This window comes from Zea mays, chromosome 1 (assembly GCF_902167145.1).
Source record: "Zea mays cultivar B73 chromosome 1, Zm-B73-REFERENCE-NAM-5.0, whole genome shotgun sequence".
NCBI classification, from domain to species: Eukaryota; Viridiplantae; Streptophyta; class Magnoliopsida; order Poales; family Poaceae; genus Zea; species Zea mays.
In genome coordinates this window covers 193938156-193954112 of record NC_050096.1, presented here as the reverse complement: position 1 = coordinate 193954112, position 15957 = coordinate 193938156, and the positions used below count along the sequence as shown (strand labels likewise).

The window sequence follows — 15957 nt, the reverse complement described above, 5'->3', positions numbered from 1 at the left end:
ATAGATAAGATTAATGAGTTGATTGATGCTTTGAATGACAAGAATAGATTACTAGAAAAACAAGAAGATCTTTTATATGAGGAGCATGATAAATTTGTTAGTGCACAAAATTCTCTTGCTCTAGAAATTAAGAGGAATGAAATGCTATCTGGTGAATTATCTACTTGTCATAAAACCATTTCTACTTTAGAAGGTGTCAACAATGATTTAAATGCTAAATTAGAAGTAGCAAATAAATCTAATTCTTGTGTAGAACATGTTGTCATTTGTACTAGGTGTAAAGATTTTGACATTGATGCTTGTAGTGAACACCTAGTTTCAATTTCCAAGCTTAATGATGAATTGGCTAGTCTTAATGCTCAACTTAAGACTAGCAAGAATGATTTCGATAAACTAAAATTTGCAAGGGATGCCTACACGATTGGTAGACACCCCTCAATTAAGGATGGACTTGGCTTCAAGAAGGAAGCCAAGAACTTAACAAGCCATAAGGCTCCCATCTCCGCCAAGGAGAAAGGGAAGGCCCCTATGGCAAGTAGTACTAAAAGGAACCATGCTTTTATGTATCATGATAAGAGACAAACTAGAAATGCTTATAGGAATTATAATGCTTATGATGATTTTGACTCTCATGCCATGTTTGCTTCTAGTTCTTCCTATATGCATGGTAGAAATATGTCTAGGAGAAATGCTATTCATCATGTGCCTAGAAAGAATATTATTCATGCTCCTAGGAAAGTAGTGAATGAACCTTCTACAATTTATTGTGCTTTAAATGCTTCCTTTGCTATTTGTAGAAAGGATAGGAAAATAGTTGCTAGGAAGCTAGGGGCAAAATGCAAGGGAGACAAAACTTGCATTTGGGTCCCTAAGGATATTTGCACTAACCTTGTAGGACCCAACATGAGTTGGGTACCTAAGACCCAAGCCTAAATTTGCCTTGCAGGTTTATGCATCCGGGGGTTCAAGCTGGATTATCGACAGCGGATGCACAAACCATATGACGGGGGAGAAGAAGATGTTCACCTCCTATGTCAAGAATAAAGATTCCCAAGATTCAATTATATTTGGTGATGGGAATCAAGGCAAGGTAAAAGGGTTAGGTAAAATTGCAATTTCTAATGAGCACTCTATATCTAATGTGTTTTTAGTTGAGTCTCTTGGCTACAATTTGCTATCTGTTAGCCAACTATGCAATATGGGATATAATTGTCTTTTTACAAATGTAGATGTGTCTGTCTTTAGAAGAAGTGATGGTTCACTAGCATTTAAGGGTGTATTAGACGGCAAACTTTATTTAGTTAATTTTGCAAAAGAGGAGGCCGGTCTAGATGCATGCTTAATTGCTAAGACTGGCATGGGCTGGCTGTGGCATCGCCGCTTAGCACATGTGGGGATGAAGAACCTTCACAAGCTTCTAAAGGGAGAACACGTGATAGGCTTGACTAATGTGCATTTCGAAAAAGATAGACCTTGTGCAGCTTGTCAAGCAGGTAAACAAGTGGGAGGAGCGCATCACAGCAAGAATGTGATGACCACTTCAAGACCCCTGGAGTTACTACATATGGACCTCTTTGGACCCGTCGCCTATCTAAGCATAGGAGGAAGTAAGTATGGTTTAGTTATTGTTGATGACTTTTCCCGCTTCACTTGGGTGTTCTTTTTGCAGGATAAGTCTGAAACCCAAGGGACCCTCAAGCGCTTCCTCAGGAGAGCTCAAAATGAGTTTGAGCTCAAGGTGAAGAAGATAAGGAGCGACAACGGGTCCGAGTTCAAGAACCTTCAAGTGGAGGAGTTCCTTGAGGAGGAGGGGATCAAGCACGAGTTCTCCGCTCCCTACACACCACAGCAAAATGGTGTGGTAGAGAGGAAGAACAGGACGCTCATTGATATGGCGAGGACGATGCTTGAAGAGTTCAAGACCCCCGAGTGCTTTTGGTCGGAAGCCGTGAACACGGCTTGTCACGCCATCAACAGGGTCTACCTTCACCGCCTCCTCAAGAAAACGTCGTATGAGCTTCTAACCGGTAACAAACCCAATGTATCTTACTTTCGTGTATTTGGGAGCAAGTGCTACATTCTAGTGAAGAAGGGTAGAAATTCTAAGTTTGCTCCCAAAGCTGTAGAAGGGTTTTTGTTAGGTTATGACTCAAATACAAAGGCGTATAGAGTCTTCAACAAATCATCGGGTTTGGTTGAAGTCTCTAGCGACGTTGTATTTGATGAGACTAATGGCTCTCCAAGAGAGCAAGTTGTTGATTGTGATGATGTAGATGAAGAAGATGTTCCGACGGCTGCTATACGAACCATGGCGATTGGAGAAGTGCGGCCACAGGAACAAGAAGAACGAGATCAACCTTCTTCCTCAACAACGGTGCATCCCCCAACTCAAGACGATGAACAGGTTCATCAAAAGGAGGCGTGTGATCAAGGGGGAGCACAAGATGATCAAGTGATGGAGGAAGAAGCACAACCGGCACCTCCAACCCAAGTTCGAGCGGTGATTCAAAGGGATCATCCCGTCGACCAAATTTTGGGTGACATTAGCAAGGGAGTAACTACTCGATCTCGATTAGTTAATTTTTGTGAGCATTACTCCTTTGTCTCTTCTATTGAGCCTTTCAGGGTAGAGGAGGCCTTGCTAGATCCGGATTGGGTATTGGCCATGCAGGAGGAACTCAACAACTTCAAGCGCAATGAAGTTTGGACACTGGTGCCTCGTCCCAAGCAAAATGTTGTGGGAACCAAGTGGGTGTTCCGCAACAAACAGGACGAGCACGGGGTGGTGACGAGGAACAAGGCTCGACTTGTGGCAAAAGGTTATGCCCAAGTCGCAGGTTTGGACTTTGAGGAGACTTTTGCTCCTGTGGCTAGGCTAGAGTCCATTCGTATCTTGCTAGCATATGCCGCTCACCATTCCTTCAGGTTGTTCCAAATGGATGTGAAGAGCGCTTTCCTCAATGGGCCGATCAAGGAGGAGATGTATGTGGAGCAACCCCCTGGCTTCGAGGATGAACGGTACCCCGACCACGTGTGTAAGCTCTCTAAGGCGCTCTATGGACTTAAGCAAGCCCCAAGAGCATGGTATGAATGCCTTAGGGACTTTCTAATTATTAATGCTTTCAAGGTTGGGAAAGCTGATCCAACTCTTTTTACTAAGACATGTGATGGTGATTTGTTTGTGTGCCAAATCTATGTCGATGACATAATATTTGGTTCTACTAACCAAAAGTCTTGTGAAGAGTTTAGCAGGGTGATGACGCAAAAATTCGAGATGTCGATGATGGGAGACTTGAACTACTTCCTTGGGTTCCAAGTGAAGCAACTCAAGGACGGCACCTTCATCTCCCAAACGAAGTATACACAAGATTTGCTAAAGCGGTTCGGGATGAAGGACGCCAAGCCCGCAAAGACGCCGATGGGAACCGACGGACACACCGACCTCAACAAAGGAGGTAAGTCCGTTGATCAAAAAGCATACCGGTCAATGATAGGGTCTTTACTTTATTTATGTGCTAGTAGACCGAATATTATGCTTAGTGTATGCATGTGTGCTAGATTTCAATCCGATCCTAAGGAGTGTCACTTAGTGGCGGTGAAGCGAATTCTAAGATATTTGGTTGCTACGCCTTGCTTCGGGCTCTGGTATCCAAAAGGGTCTACCTTTGACTTGGTTGGATACTCAGATTCCGACTATGCTGGATGTAAGGTCGATAGGAAGAGTACATCGGGGACGTGCCAATTCTTAGGAAGGTCCCTGGTGTCATGGAATTCTAAGAAACAAACCTCCGTTGCCCTATCCACCGCTGAGGCCGAGTATGTTGCCGCAGGACAGTGTTGCGCGCAACTACTTTGGATGAGGCAAACCCTCAGGGACTTTGGCTACAATCTGAGCAAAGTTCCACTCCTATGTGATAATGAGAGTGCTATCCGCATGGCGGAAAATCCTGTTGAACACAGCCGCACAAAGCACATAGACATCCGGCATCACTTTTTGAGAGACCACCAGCAAAAGGGAGATATCGAAGTGTTTCATGTTAGCTCCGAGAACCAGCTAGCCGATATCTTTACCAAGCCTCTAGATGAGAAGACCTTTTGCAGGCTGCGTAGTGAGCTAAATGTCTTAGATTCGCGGAACTTGGATTGAATTATAGCATACATGTGTTTATGCCTTTGATCATGTTCCTTTTGCATTTTGTTGTTTAGTATGGTGCTCAAGTTGTACAAACACTCCCTGGACCTCACAAGTCTGTTGCAAAGTGATGCACAGTTTTAGGGGGAGAAGTGTTACAACTTGACCCTTTGAGACTAACCATATGCTTGAGTTTGCTTGATTTAGTCTCGAAGGAGAATTGAAAGGGAAAAGGTGGACTTGGACCATGAAAGACTTCCACTGCACTCCGATGAAAGAGTAACTTTTCCAAGTTCATCTTTAAACTCTCATTGTCATTTGCTCTTAATTGAAGATTTTGGTGAGGCAATGGGGTTAAAAGGCCAAGATTGATCCCGTTTTGGTGCTTGATGCCAAAGGGGGAGAAAATAAAGGCCAAAGCAATAGATGGATCAGCTACCACTTGAGAAATTTTGAAAATAGTAGAATAGAGCTTTTTGTTTGTCAAAACTCTTGCATTGTCTCTTTTGTCAAAAGTTTGGCCTCTTGTGGGGAGAAGTGTTGATTATGGGAAATAGGGGGAGTTTTTGAAATCTTTGATCAATCTCTTTTGGAATGACTCTCTTTATGCTTCAACATGTGTGTTTGACTTAGAGATAGAGATTTGAGTTTGATTTGCAAAAACAAACCAAGTGGTGGCAAAGGATGATCCATATATGCCAAAAATGAATCAAAATAAATTTGAGTTTTATTTGAAGTGATTTTGCACTTGTTCTAGTTGCTTTATGTTGTGTTGGCATAAATCACCAAAAAGGGGGAGATTGAAAGGGAAATGTGCCCTTGGGCCATTTCTAAGTATTTTGGTGATTGAGTGTCAACACAAGTGCTTAAATGTGAATTCATGCTTATGGATGGACAAAGTGCAAAACAAGAGCAAAGGTATGTTTCTAAGTCTTAGTACATTGGTTTTGTGTACTAATATACTTGTCTAAGTGTTAGAAACAGAAAGAAGAAGAACAGAGAAGAGTTGGCTGTGTACAGCCAGAAGGCTGTTTCGGTCTGGGGCACCGGACTGTCCGGTGGTGCACCGGACAGTGTCCGGTGCGCCAGGCTGACTCGGCGCGAAGTGGCCGCTCTCGGGAATTCGCCGACGGCGTACGGCTAAAATTCACCAGACTGTCCGGTGAGCCAACGGTCGGCCGGGCCAACGGTCGGCCGCGCGATCTGCGCGGGACACGTGGTCGAGCCAACGGCTAGAAGGGGGCACCGGACTGTCCGGTGTGCACCGGACATGTCCGGTGCGCCAACGGCTCCAAGTCTGCCAACGGTCGGCTTCGCTATTTAAGGAAGGGAATCGGGCACCGGACAGTATCCGGTGTGCACCGGACTGTCCGGTGCGCCACTCGACAGAAGGCAAGAATTGCCTTCCTAGATTGCTCTCAATGGCTCCTAGCTGCCTTGGGGCTATAAAAGGGACCCCTAGGCGCATGGAGGAGAACACCAAGCAACCTTAGAGCATTCTTGATCATCCACACTCAGTCTTTGCGCATTCGTTTGTCATTCTCAGTGATTCGAGCTCCGTTCTAGTGAGAACTTTGAGATAGTCTTTTGAGCTCGATTCTTGGCCGTGTGTGTGCGCATTTTGCTGTGGATCTGTGTGTGTTGCTTCCCTCCCTTACTCCGTATTTCTTTGTGAATCTCAAGTGTAAGGGCGAGAGGCTCCAAGTTGTGGAGATTCCTCGCAAACGGGATATTGAAAGGCAAAGCAAAACACCGTGGTATTCAAGTTGGTCTTTGGACCGCTTGAGAGGGGTTGATTGCAACCCTCGTCCGTTGGGATGCCACAACGTGGAGTAGGCAAGCGTTGGTCTTGGCCGAACCACGGGATAAACCACTTTGTCATCTCTGTGTTTGATCTCTTGTGGTATTGTGTTTTGTTGAGACTTCTCTCTAGCCACTTGGCGATTATTGTGCTAACACTTAACAAGTTTTTGTGGCTATAAGTTTAAGTTTCACAGGATCACCTATTCACCCCCCCTCTAGGTGCTCTCACTCGGGACCAGGCATTCTGACACTGGCACCTTGGTGACGCTACAACTCCCTGTCCCTAGCCTAAAACCGCACGTCGTCCATACACAAAAGACAAAGCTTGGTCTGGTGAACAAATCCCTTGCAGTGATCTTGCCCAAATTCGCGAAGATTTGCTCCCAATCGGCGCTTGAACAGGGGCAGAGGCAACGGGAACACGTGTTCGACCGCGGCTGACACCCCTGGTTCACGCCCGTTCGCGCACCGCGCCTTCCCAGTGCACGCCCGCGCGCACTCGCCGGTCCACGACCGCTCGTGCACCGCGCCGCGCCTATAAAGCCTTCCCAGGCGCGCCCCACTTCGCCCCGCACTCACCCTCTCCGGCCAGCCACTTTCCCTTAGCTCCGGCGAGCTTATTTCCGCCCGCCATTGCCGCCAGAGCTTCGGCCACCGTGGCCAGCCCACCCCAGCCATCCTCAAGCCAAGCCAGTGCTTCGGCTAGCTCCGCCAGTAGCCCGTGAAGCTTGCCAAGCCCTCGGACCCGACCGGACTTCACCGGAGGCCCGAGATCGACTTCACTGGACTTCAGTCTTCCGCCGCCGCGCGTGGACCGAGCTATCCAGTGAGTCTCCGACCAATTCCTTGCGCTCATAGCTTCTCTGGCATCCCGTGGACCTCCCTGACCTATTTGATTGAACTATCTCGCCGTGACCAGGCCGGTCTCCTCGCCGCCGACGAGCATCCCCGCCTGCGCGCGTGGACCGACCGACTCCGGCCATCTCCGACGGCGTTCCGCACACCGTTGTGATCCCCGCGACCTCCCCTTCATCCTCGACCGCTTCACCGGAACAGTCTCGCCGCCGGTAAGCCCCTCCGCCCTTTTCTTCGCCGCGGCTACTGTTTAAGGTAGAAGAAGGACCTCGGGTTAGGTTCTGTAGAACCCGAGGGGTTTTCTGTAATGTCAGCGACTCATGTGAATAGTAACATAAGGACCGATTCGCGAAGGAAACTTAGAAAACCGCCAGGGACCCCAGTGCAAAGTGGATTTCCTTTTAATCAATTCTGTTATTCTTTTTAAAATGACCAGAGAACTTAGAAAATCCATAACTTGATGAAATCTTAATAAAAGGTTGTCAAACCAATTTTGCTAGCTCTGGAATATTGTAATTTGTCATTTAAAAATAGTAAACCCTATGCTTTCTGTTCTAAAATTTAGAGTTTAAAATTAAAAACAGAAACCCCCTAAACCTTGTTTAATTAAGGAAAATTAGTTTTTCTTTTGTACTAAGCTTAAGAAAATTTGTAGATGTTTATACCTTATTTAGACACTGTTTAAAAATAGTAGGAACCCTAGCATTGAAAAATATGATGTAGTTATTCATTTAAAGCTATTTTGTCCAAAACTTAGAGAAAATCAAAAAGGCCTTAGAAATTAATGAACAGTGATTAATAATATTTTTCCTAGTTTACTTATGCAACAGAGAACCTAAGAAAAATACAGAGACCCTTAAGTTGGACCAGTTTTAAATTAAAACGATTTGTTTAGCCTTATATGGACTAAAAATCAATTATTAGAATTGCAAAACTATAACCAAAGTGATTAATAAAAATTCAGTGAACTTATAACCACCAGAGCCCCACTACAAAAATACAGAGCACCCCAGCCCAACTCTTTAAGTAGGGAAAATAAATACAGAATGATAATAAGGCATTTTTCCAATAAATCATAAACAACCCCTTTTAATGTGATAATGGGCAACCAAAAATTTGCTAAGTCCATGATGAGACAATCCACCAAAGAAAAATGCAAACCCATGAAAAGGAAGTAAACCCATACCTTTTGCTAGTAGTTTATGAGAAAGGCCATTTAATTCAAATAATACAAACCACCCCTTCCCTTAAGCAAAAAGAGACCAAACTTCAGAATGATTGCTCTTGCACAAAATAATAACTAAGAAAAATAAGAACTCTGTTGTTTGATGCTTTTCAAATATAGTGGTAGTAGAAAGCACCCATTTGGCTAGAAACTTGAGAAAACCATAAGAAAATAATTAAAGAGTATTAATGACTAGAAATTTGTATCAAGTCATGTTATAACACCTAAAAGCCAGCAAAAATGAGTTTTAGAGAATTACCCACGCTTAAATAATAGTTGTAGTTCAAAGCACCCCTTCTGCCCTAAAATTTGGTAATTTCGTCCAGAGAAAACCATTCACTTTCTGATCCCCAAATTTTGAGACAGAGCAACACACACCAGTAACAAGCCACTGTAATTTTTGCAGAATGTTTGGAATTTTATAAAAGCAACTTGTAGTTCAAACCTACTCCAAAACATTAAAAGAATAAAAGAAAAGGAAAGAAGAAATAAACCCCACCTCAATAAGTCTAACTTGAGAACTTATCATTTATCACTAAGACTTAAAAAGAATTCAGTGGAACCCCAAAAATAAACCTACCCCTTACCTTAGCTAAGTCTAACCCAATTTACCAAGTATACCACTAAAGGGTTTTACCTAAGTAAAGTTAACTTGTTTAAACTCAAAAGATCATACATCTTTAAAGTTGTAATTTCTAAAAGCACATATCATATCATGCATATATCTTACGCATTGTATTCATTAGATTGTAATCTTGCCGACGGAGAGTACGTGCTCATCCCCGAGCAAGGACCTGTCCAAGAGGAGGACCAGGAGCAGGCTTCAGAGGCTGCTATTGAGGATCTCCCCGCAGCCCCAGCAATTGAAGGCAAGCCCCGGTTTTATGCATAACCATGTTATTATATGCTACTTTACTACACTTAATGCTTGTAGGTTTGCAATGTGCACTTAAGTGTAGGAGTTGTTTGAAACCTCTAGCTGCACGAACTTAGGATTCCTTTTTGAGATGAATACTAGTATGCTAGGTCGAGTAGCTGCTTGCTAATCAGGATCTCGGTAGAAGTCGAGTGATTTTTCAAGCACTCGCGCGAGGTCAGGAATTGCTTGTATTCATCTTGATAACGGGAATTATGTTGGTCTATGGACTTGGATCCAGGGAGGATGCCTTGTCCAGGAGACGGGAAAAATGAATTAAGGATTAATGTGTGGATACCTGAGTCAAGCTTTTGAACGTACTAAGCACATGCCGGGAAAAATGGTAACCGGTAAACCTAGTACCTGAGTGAAGCCGGGCGCGGACTTTTATCCCTCATGCGACCTGAGACTGGGTCTCCCATGCTAGCTATGGTGGGTACAAGTGCGGTCACTGCACGGCGGCAGCCGGGGTCAGTGGAGCATTGTATGCCAAGGCGGTGAGGCCTGGACGTGAACGGGGAATCGATGGGGACGGTTGTCTTGTGTGGGGTCGGAGTACCCTGACTTGACGTGTGTTTAGGTTTACCTTGCAAGGTTTAAAACTCGATTCGAATCGTCTGCTTCTCGCAGCTAATGAGACTGCTTGATTCCTTGTACTGCATCGAGTAAGAAGTGAAATGTGGATTATATGAGATAACTTGTTGATTGAACTAATTGATTGTTACCATGTATGCTTAGAAGGAGCAAATCTAGCTAAGTTAATGATGGTAGAATTTGGAAAGCTAAAAATTGATTTAGAAACAGCTAGTTCTTTTGGCAAACCAAACCCCTCAGCCAAACAGCTGCATAGTCTAGAGGTAGAGGAGTAGACTCCTCACACCGGTTAAGTCTAGCTGAGTATTAGTATACTCAGCCTTGCTTGTGGCACCATTTTTGCAGGTACCATGCAGGATTTGGTTGATGGTGTGACTTGGCCTACCACCCTGCCACCGGGTTGGACGGTCGAGTGGGATGTTGCTCCGGCAGGAGAGGAGCATGAGGAGTAGTGGGCTAGGCCTTGCCCATTTCCTCACTACCGACGACATCGATTATCCGCTGCACTTTAATTTATGAACTTTATTTGCTACTAAAAAAAACTCCGATTTATGTAATAACTCAGTACTTAATTTGAGGTTTCCTGTTTTATTGTATTTCTTCTGTGACTCACCTTCGAGTGAGATTGTGGGATTTGATCCTAGTTAAGTGGCTTCATCAGACTAGATCTGAGGGACTGACGGGTTATTCCGATTTAAGTGTGTTACGGCCCCCTGAGGCGTGACTTAGGCACTTAAGCTGGAATAATTCGGGTGGTTCTGCCACAATACGATGCCATATCATCAGATGCACAATAATACTAAGCATGTTCAAGATGAAATTCGTGTGTGTGATGTTCCTCAACAAACAGATCTATCAGATACGATGCCATATCATCAGATGCACAATAATACTAAGCATGTTCAAGATGAACTTCGTGTGTGTGATGTTATCAATTTATTCAGTTAGCTAGAAGATGATATGCCAAACGACAATATAGAAGAGCTTGGCATCATGGATTGAGAAATAGACATACCAAAGCAGATGGAAGCTGAACGTCGAGATTAGACATGAAACTCGGTTGTTGAGGTTTGGTGGGCACCGAGATGATCACCCTTTTGATTTGTTCGTCTTTTGCAGAAGCTGAGAAAATCATATTATCAACACACATGCTACACAAATCGGAAATATTTAAGCAAGCATGTTATCTTTGGAACGGTATTGGGGCTCGTCCTGGCCATGTTTCGATTCTTTCAAAGTATTTCACAGGGCCGACACCATCAAAACCTTCTATCAAGATCCCTTTGTTGTCTGAAATATAAAGCTTCATCCCATCTGTGCGACAAATTTAGGTGTTATACCAGTCTCTAGCACTTAGAAAATGAAAGAAAAAACTGGGCCTATCTGTAAGCAATGTATAAGTGCTTTACAAACATCCAGATGTTCACATTCTGTCGTATACCAAAAGATGGGAAAAGAAAATCAAGTCTGTTGCGGCATCAACATAATAAACATTGAAAAACATGCTACAAAAGTGCAACAACTGAAGTCATCAAGGTAAGTAACTAACTTAAGGAATAATAATGATGACTGGAAGCATATTAGATTACAACAGAAATTTGACAACAAAGGTTTTTTACAAAAATAATCCTGATGACCTTCGACGTTGATGATATACTGTACTCAAATCATCTGCTAACATAACATAATTGATTCTTCTACGAACATATTACATAATAATGTCTCTAAAGAAAGAAATCATACCACTGATTACTTCTTCGTCTAATGGTAAGCCACTTGAGAAATGTACATGTAACCTTGCCATACGCTTTAGCCCAGATTGCAAAATCGAGTCAAGTTTTTTCTGTAATTCCATGTATGCAAACTGCAGACGGAACACATTAGAAAAATATATGATTACATTCCGAGCAAATTCAAAAGTGATTGTTATTTTCACATACCTGCCACTTCATCAGAGGAAAAAATAGGCTTGATCGGGCTCTCCAATATCGTTCTAAAGATAACCGACCACGTTGAGGATGAAGTCAATCAACATTTTGCCAAGGAGCAGAGTGGGTGCCGTCGTCGTCCTTGTCTGCCGCATCATCTATGTAACGCCCCGAATTTTGCAGTTGAATTTTTTCTTTTCTTTACTCGCCAAAATTCGGGCGTTACCTTTCCCTTTTCTTTTTCCCCTCGCTAAACCTTGACCTTTTTCAAAGTTTAGCGGGATTCGGTTTGGAATTCCCGTAGGTATTAAAAAAAAACCCTAAATACTTTATGTTGTTTGATGCACCATGCCGCCCTTGCATTTTTGGTTGTTTGAAAGTGCAATCGCATTCATCTAAAAGATCGGATTTCGAGAACAAGCGGAAAATCTTTTATCTTTCTTTCTCTCTCTTTCTCTCTCCCCTTTCTCTCTCTCCCGCGCCCTGGGCCGACCCCGGCCGGCCCAGCCGCCCCCTGGCGCCCCCCCTTGGGCCCAATTGGCCCAAGCCGCCGCCCCCACCCCCTCTATTTTTCCCAATTCTCTCTCCCTCCCTCTCATTTTCTTTCATTTTCTCTCCCTCACCCTAAGCCGCCGCCGCCCCTGCCCCCTACCCTAAGCCGCCGCCGCCCCTGCCCCCTACCCTAGGCCGCCACGCCGCCCCCTGCCGCCGGCCGCCCCTCGCCGTCGATCCCCGCCGGTGAGCCCCCTCCCCCTCCCCCTCTCCCCCCTCCCCCTCTCCTCCCTCCCCTTCCCCTCGCCCGCTCGGCCCCTTGGCCGCGCCCCCGGCCCCCCAGCGCGCCCCCGGCTCGGCCGCCTGGCCAGCCCGGCCGCCCCCCCCCGCGCGCGCCCCCATGGCCGGCTCGGCCGCTCGGCCGCCCCGCGCCCTGCCCCGCGCCCCTGCGCGCCCAGCGGCTCGGCCGCCCCGCCCCCCTGCTCGGCCGGCTCGGCCGCCCCCTGCGCCGCCCGCCCTCGCCAGCCCGGCCGCCCGCCGCCGGCTCAGCCGCCCCGGCTCGGCCGCCCCTGCGCGCCCCGCCTAGGGCCGGTTCAACCGCCCCTAGGGCCGGTTCAACCGCCCCCCCCCTCTATTTTTTTTATTTTTTTTATTTTTATTTTTATTTTATTTACTTTCTGTGATCATAATTACTGTATTTTAAGTAGGCTAATCACTGTTCATGCTATGGGAAAATAGGAAGGTTAATTTAAAATTCCGTTATGTTATTGATTCACGTAGTTAATTGTTTACCCTGTGCAATGTTGATCAACTAAAAGTGATTAGGTTTCCATTAGTATATATAAATATATATAACAGAATTATTTTGTTAAAAACCAATTGTGTCATTAGTGCATAAGATTTAACCCCCTGCGAGACCTTTCCCGTTTCTTTCTAACCATAACAAATGCGATATCGAATGTCATACTTGGTGCATATTCACTTTATTTGTTATCTTGTATGGTGTACTGTTCTTTTGTATTAAATATGTGGATGGATGTATGTATGTTTGCGCTCGCATAGAGAACGATCCGGTCGAAGAGCCCGAGGAATTCGCAGGAGAAGCCCCTGAGCAGCAGTCGGTTGGTGGAGGCAAGTGTCCTTTGACCTATCTCTGTCCTATTCATTATTTAATTCACCTCCCGCATTACACATTTATACCTAAGGATTGACTAGCTTTTGTTATCCATGTCCTTGTTTACCTATTTGGGTCGGATTATTACTACTTAGTCTGATGCTATTGCTCAACTCTAATCAATGAACATGATGTGATTATCTATGATACGTTGTTTTCCCGTTCTTCTTTATGATTATACTTGTGGTTTTCAAGGGGACTCAAGCGGTTTCTCGAGTGCCTCTCCGTAAGGACCTGTTCTATGGATGACCGCCCGGGAAAACAGTGCAACCATGAGGGTGGAATGGGGTGCCCTTAGCTGAATAATTAGAGGATCCGGGATGTAGTTCACTTAGTCGTCGTGCCGTCAATGGGGCTCGGTGTATGCGGCTCGCTCTGCCAAGTTTGGGTTCGCCCCTTGGGGAGGAGTGCGGTGCATTTAGGAAACCTAACGGGTGGCTACAGCCCCGGGGAATCTTTGTAAAGGCTACGTAGTGAAACCCTGCCTATTCACCTTGGTAGTGTTTAAGGGTTTGATCGGCCCGAGGCAAGAGGGAATCACGGCTTGTGGGTAAAGTGCACAACCTCTGCAGAGTGTTATGAAACTGATATATCAGCCGTGCTCACGGTTATGAGCGGCCAAGGGAGCTCCAGAGATTAGTGATACTTGATCAGAGATATTTTGGTACAGGTGGCAATGAGATTGATGGTTCTGGTTATGATTATGGTATTGGTAAGTGGTATTCTTTCCGTTTGGAAAGGATACATTGGGTTAATAACTTGGGTTAATGTTAAAACCTGGCTTTCTACTAGTAAGTAATAACCTGACCAACTAAAAGCAACTGCTTGACTTATCCCCACATAAAGCTAGTCCACTACAGCCAAACGGGATGCTTGCTGAGTATGTTGATGTGTACTCACCCTTGCTCTACACACCAAACCCCCCCCAGGTTGTCAGCATTGCAACCACTGCTCAGGAGAAGATGAAGCTGTGGAAGGAGACTTCCAGGAGTTCCAAGACTACGACGAGTTCTAGGTGTGGGTTAGCGGCAACCCCCAGTCGGCTGCCTGTGAAGGCCGTGTTATCTACGTTTCGTTTTCGCACTTTGATTTATTGTAAGAACTATATGGACGTCTCAGACGTATGATGTAATCGACTATTTCCCTTATTAATACTATTTTGAGCACTGTGTGATGATGTCCATGTTATGTAACTGCTGTGTACGTGAATAACTGATCCTGGCACGTACATGGTTCGCATTCGGTTTACCTTCTAAAAACCGGGTGTGACATAAGTGGTATCAAAGCCGTGCTGACTGTAGGACCGCTAACCTAGAGTAGAATGGTCGTTCTAAGGATTATAGACCTCTGTCCCTGCCTTGACTTTGGTATCCCTTCAAAAGTTGGTCATACCGACCAAACCTATGTTCTACTATATATTATACCTTGCTGAAAATCATGTTTTATTCTAATCCTTCATTTACTTATGATTCATTATTTGCTGGTCATATTAATTCTGTTCTTACCCTTTTGCTTGCGATGTCTTTTGTAGATGGCTCGACTTAGACACACTGCACGAAAGTCAGTCATCCCCTTCTTACCCTCCCGCCTTGCTGAGCGTCCGCTTCGCCGTCCTGTGGCCGGACAGTCCAGCCACTTGGAGAGACTACACCACCGCCTGCGTGAGGAGCAGGAGCGTCGACGACAGGAGCAGCAGAGCTCTTCCTTCTCGCTCCACCAGGAGATAGAGTCTGTGAGGAGCTGCTCCCCTGTGCTTCCTCTGGAGCCGCCCCCTGCATCACCACTGGGCGCCCCAGCTTCTGGAGTAGCTGCTGGAGGAGACCCAGACGACGGAGATGGCGACGACAGCTCGAGCCATGACACCGACTTCTCTGCTAACCTTGAGCCGGAAGGATGGGTTGCTCGACCCATCACTCGCGACGCTGCTCGCGGGTGTCACTTCCACGATGCGCTCGACACCCTGCTACGTCGGGCATTTGACCGGCATACTTGGTCCGTCGAGTATCGCTGTGTGGTCTACCAGCACAGTCGCGGGGTCTACCCGGATCGCTGGGAGGCAACTTGCTTGGTGCGCTGCCCGGAGAACAGTCTCCAGGGAGCGGAGGCTTGCTCAGAGCACTATTCTATCTCTGAGCGGGACTCAGCTGAGGCAGCCATGCAAGATGCTGCACGGCGTGCGCTTTCGCACTACTGCTCGGTTTTCGGTGGGGCAGCTGATGGTCTTGACCTGAAGTATTACCCCCGCCGTTCATCTGGCAGCACAGGAGGCGTGATTGTCTCACCTGTCGGTGAGGGCAATCCTAGGTTGAGCAGCACAGTCAACCTAGCCGCCGTGCTAAACACGGAGCTGGACCATGCATTAGACGAGCTGAGTAGGGCTCGTGCTGAGATCGCCCTGCTGCGGGCTGAGCGCGCGGAACGTCGTCACTTGGATGGTGGTTCCCCCGCTCCCGTTGGGACTCAGCACCCGTACCGCTCACCTCAGCGTGGACACCAGTCTTATGGCAATCCCGACTGCAAGACCAAGATAACTCTAGAACCATAGCTCGTTAGAGTTGGATCTTGTAATTAATACGAAATATATATACATAGAAGCTTCAGTCTTAGTGTTAGTCTCACTCTTAGTTAGTCTTAGTTAGACAAGGTAGTTTGCTATATCCCTGTGCATTTATGTTTGTCATGATGAGCTATGTTTGGTTTGGATCTTTGTAATGATTGTCACCAGAGTGTGGGTATCCCCTGCATTTTGGTTTATCTATTATGGTAATAAAGTTAGTTATATAGTTGGGAAACCTTTTATTCCACTTTCCTCTTTATCTGAGAAGCTGTGTGGTCTGT

At 45.7% G+C, this 15957-nt stretch overlaps 1 long non-coding RNA gene across 1 annotated transcript; it reads right to left on the bottom strand.

Annotated features, from left to right (window-relative positions):
* Positions 1 to 10540: 10540 nt before the first annotated feature.
* Positions 10541 to 11608, bottom strand: LOC118476095 (uncharacterized). The gene is made up of 3 exons (XR_004855418.1): positions 11466 to 11608; positions 11269 to 11389; positions 10541 to 10839 (listed from the first exon to the last, which is right to left on the bottom strand). It is a non-coding gene; the product is annotated as an uncharacterized lncRNA (long non-coding RNA).
* Positions 11609 to 15957: the final 4349 nt, after the last annotated feature.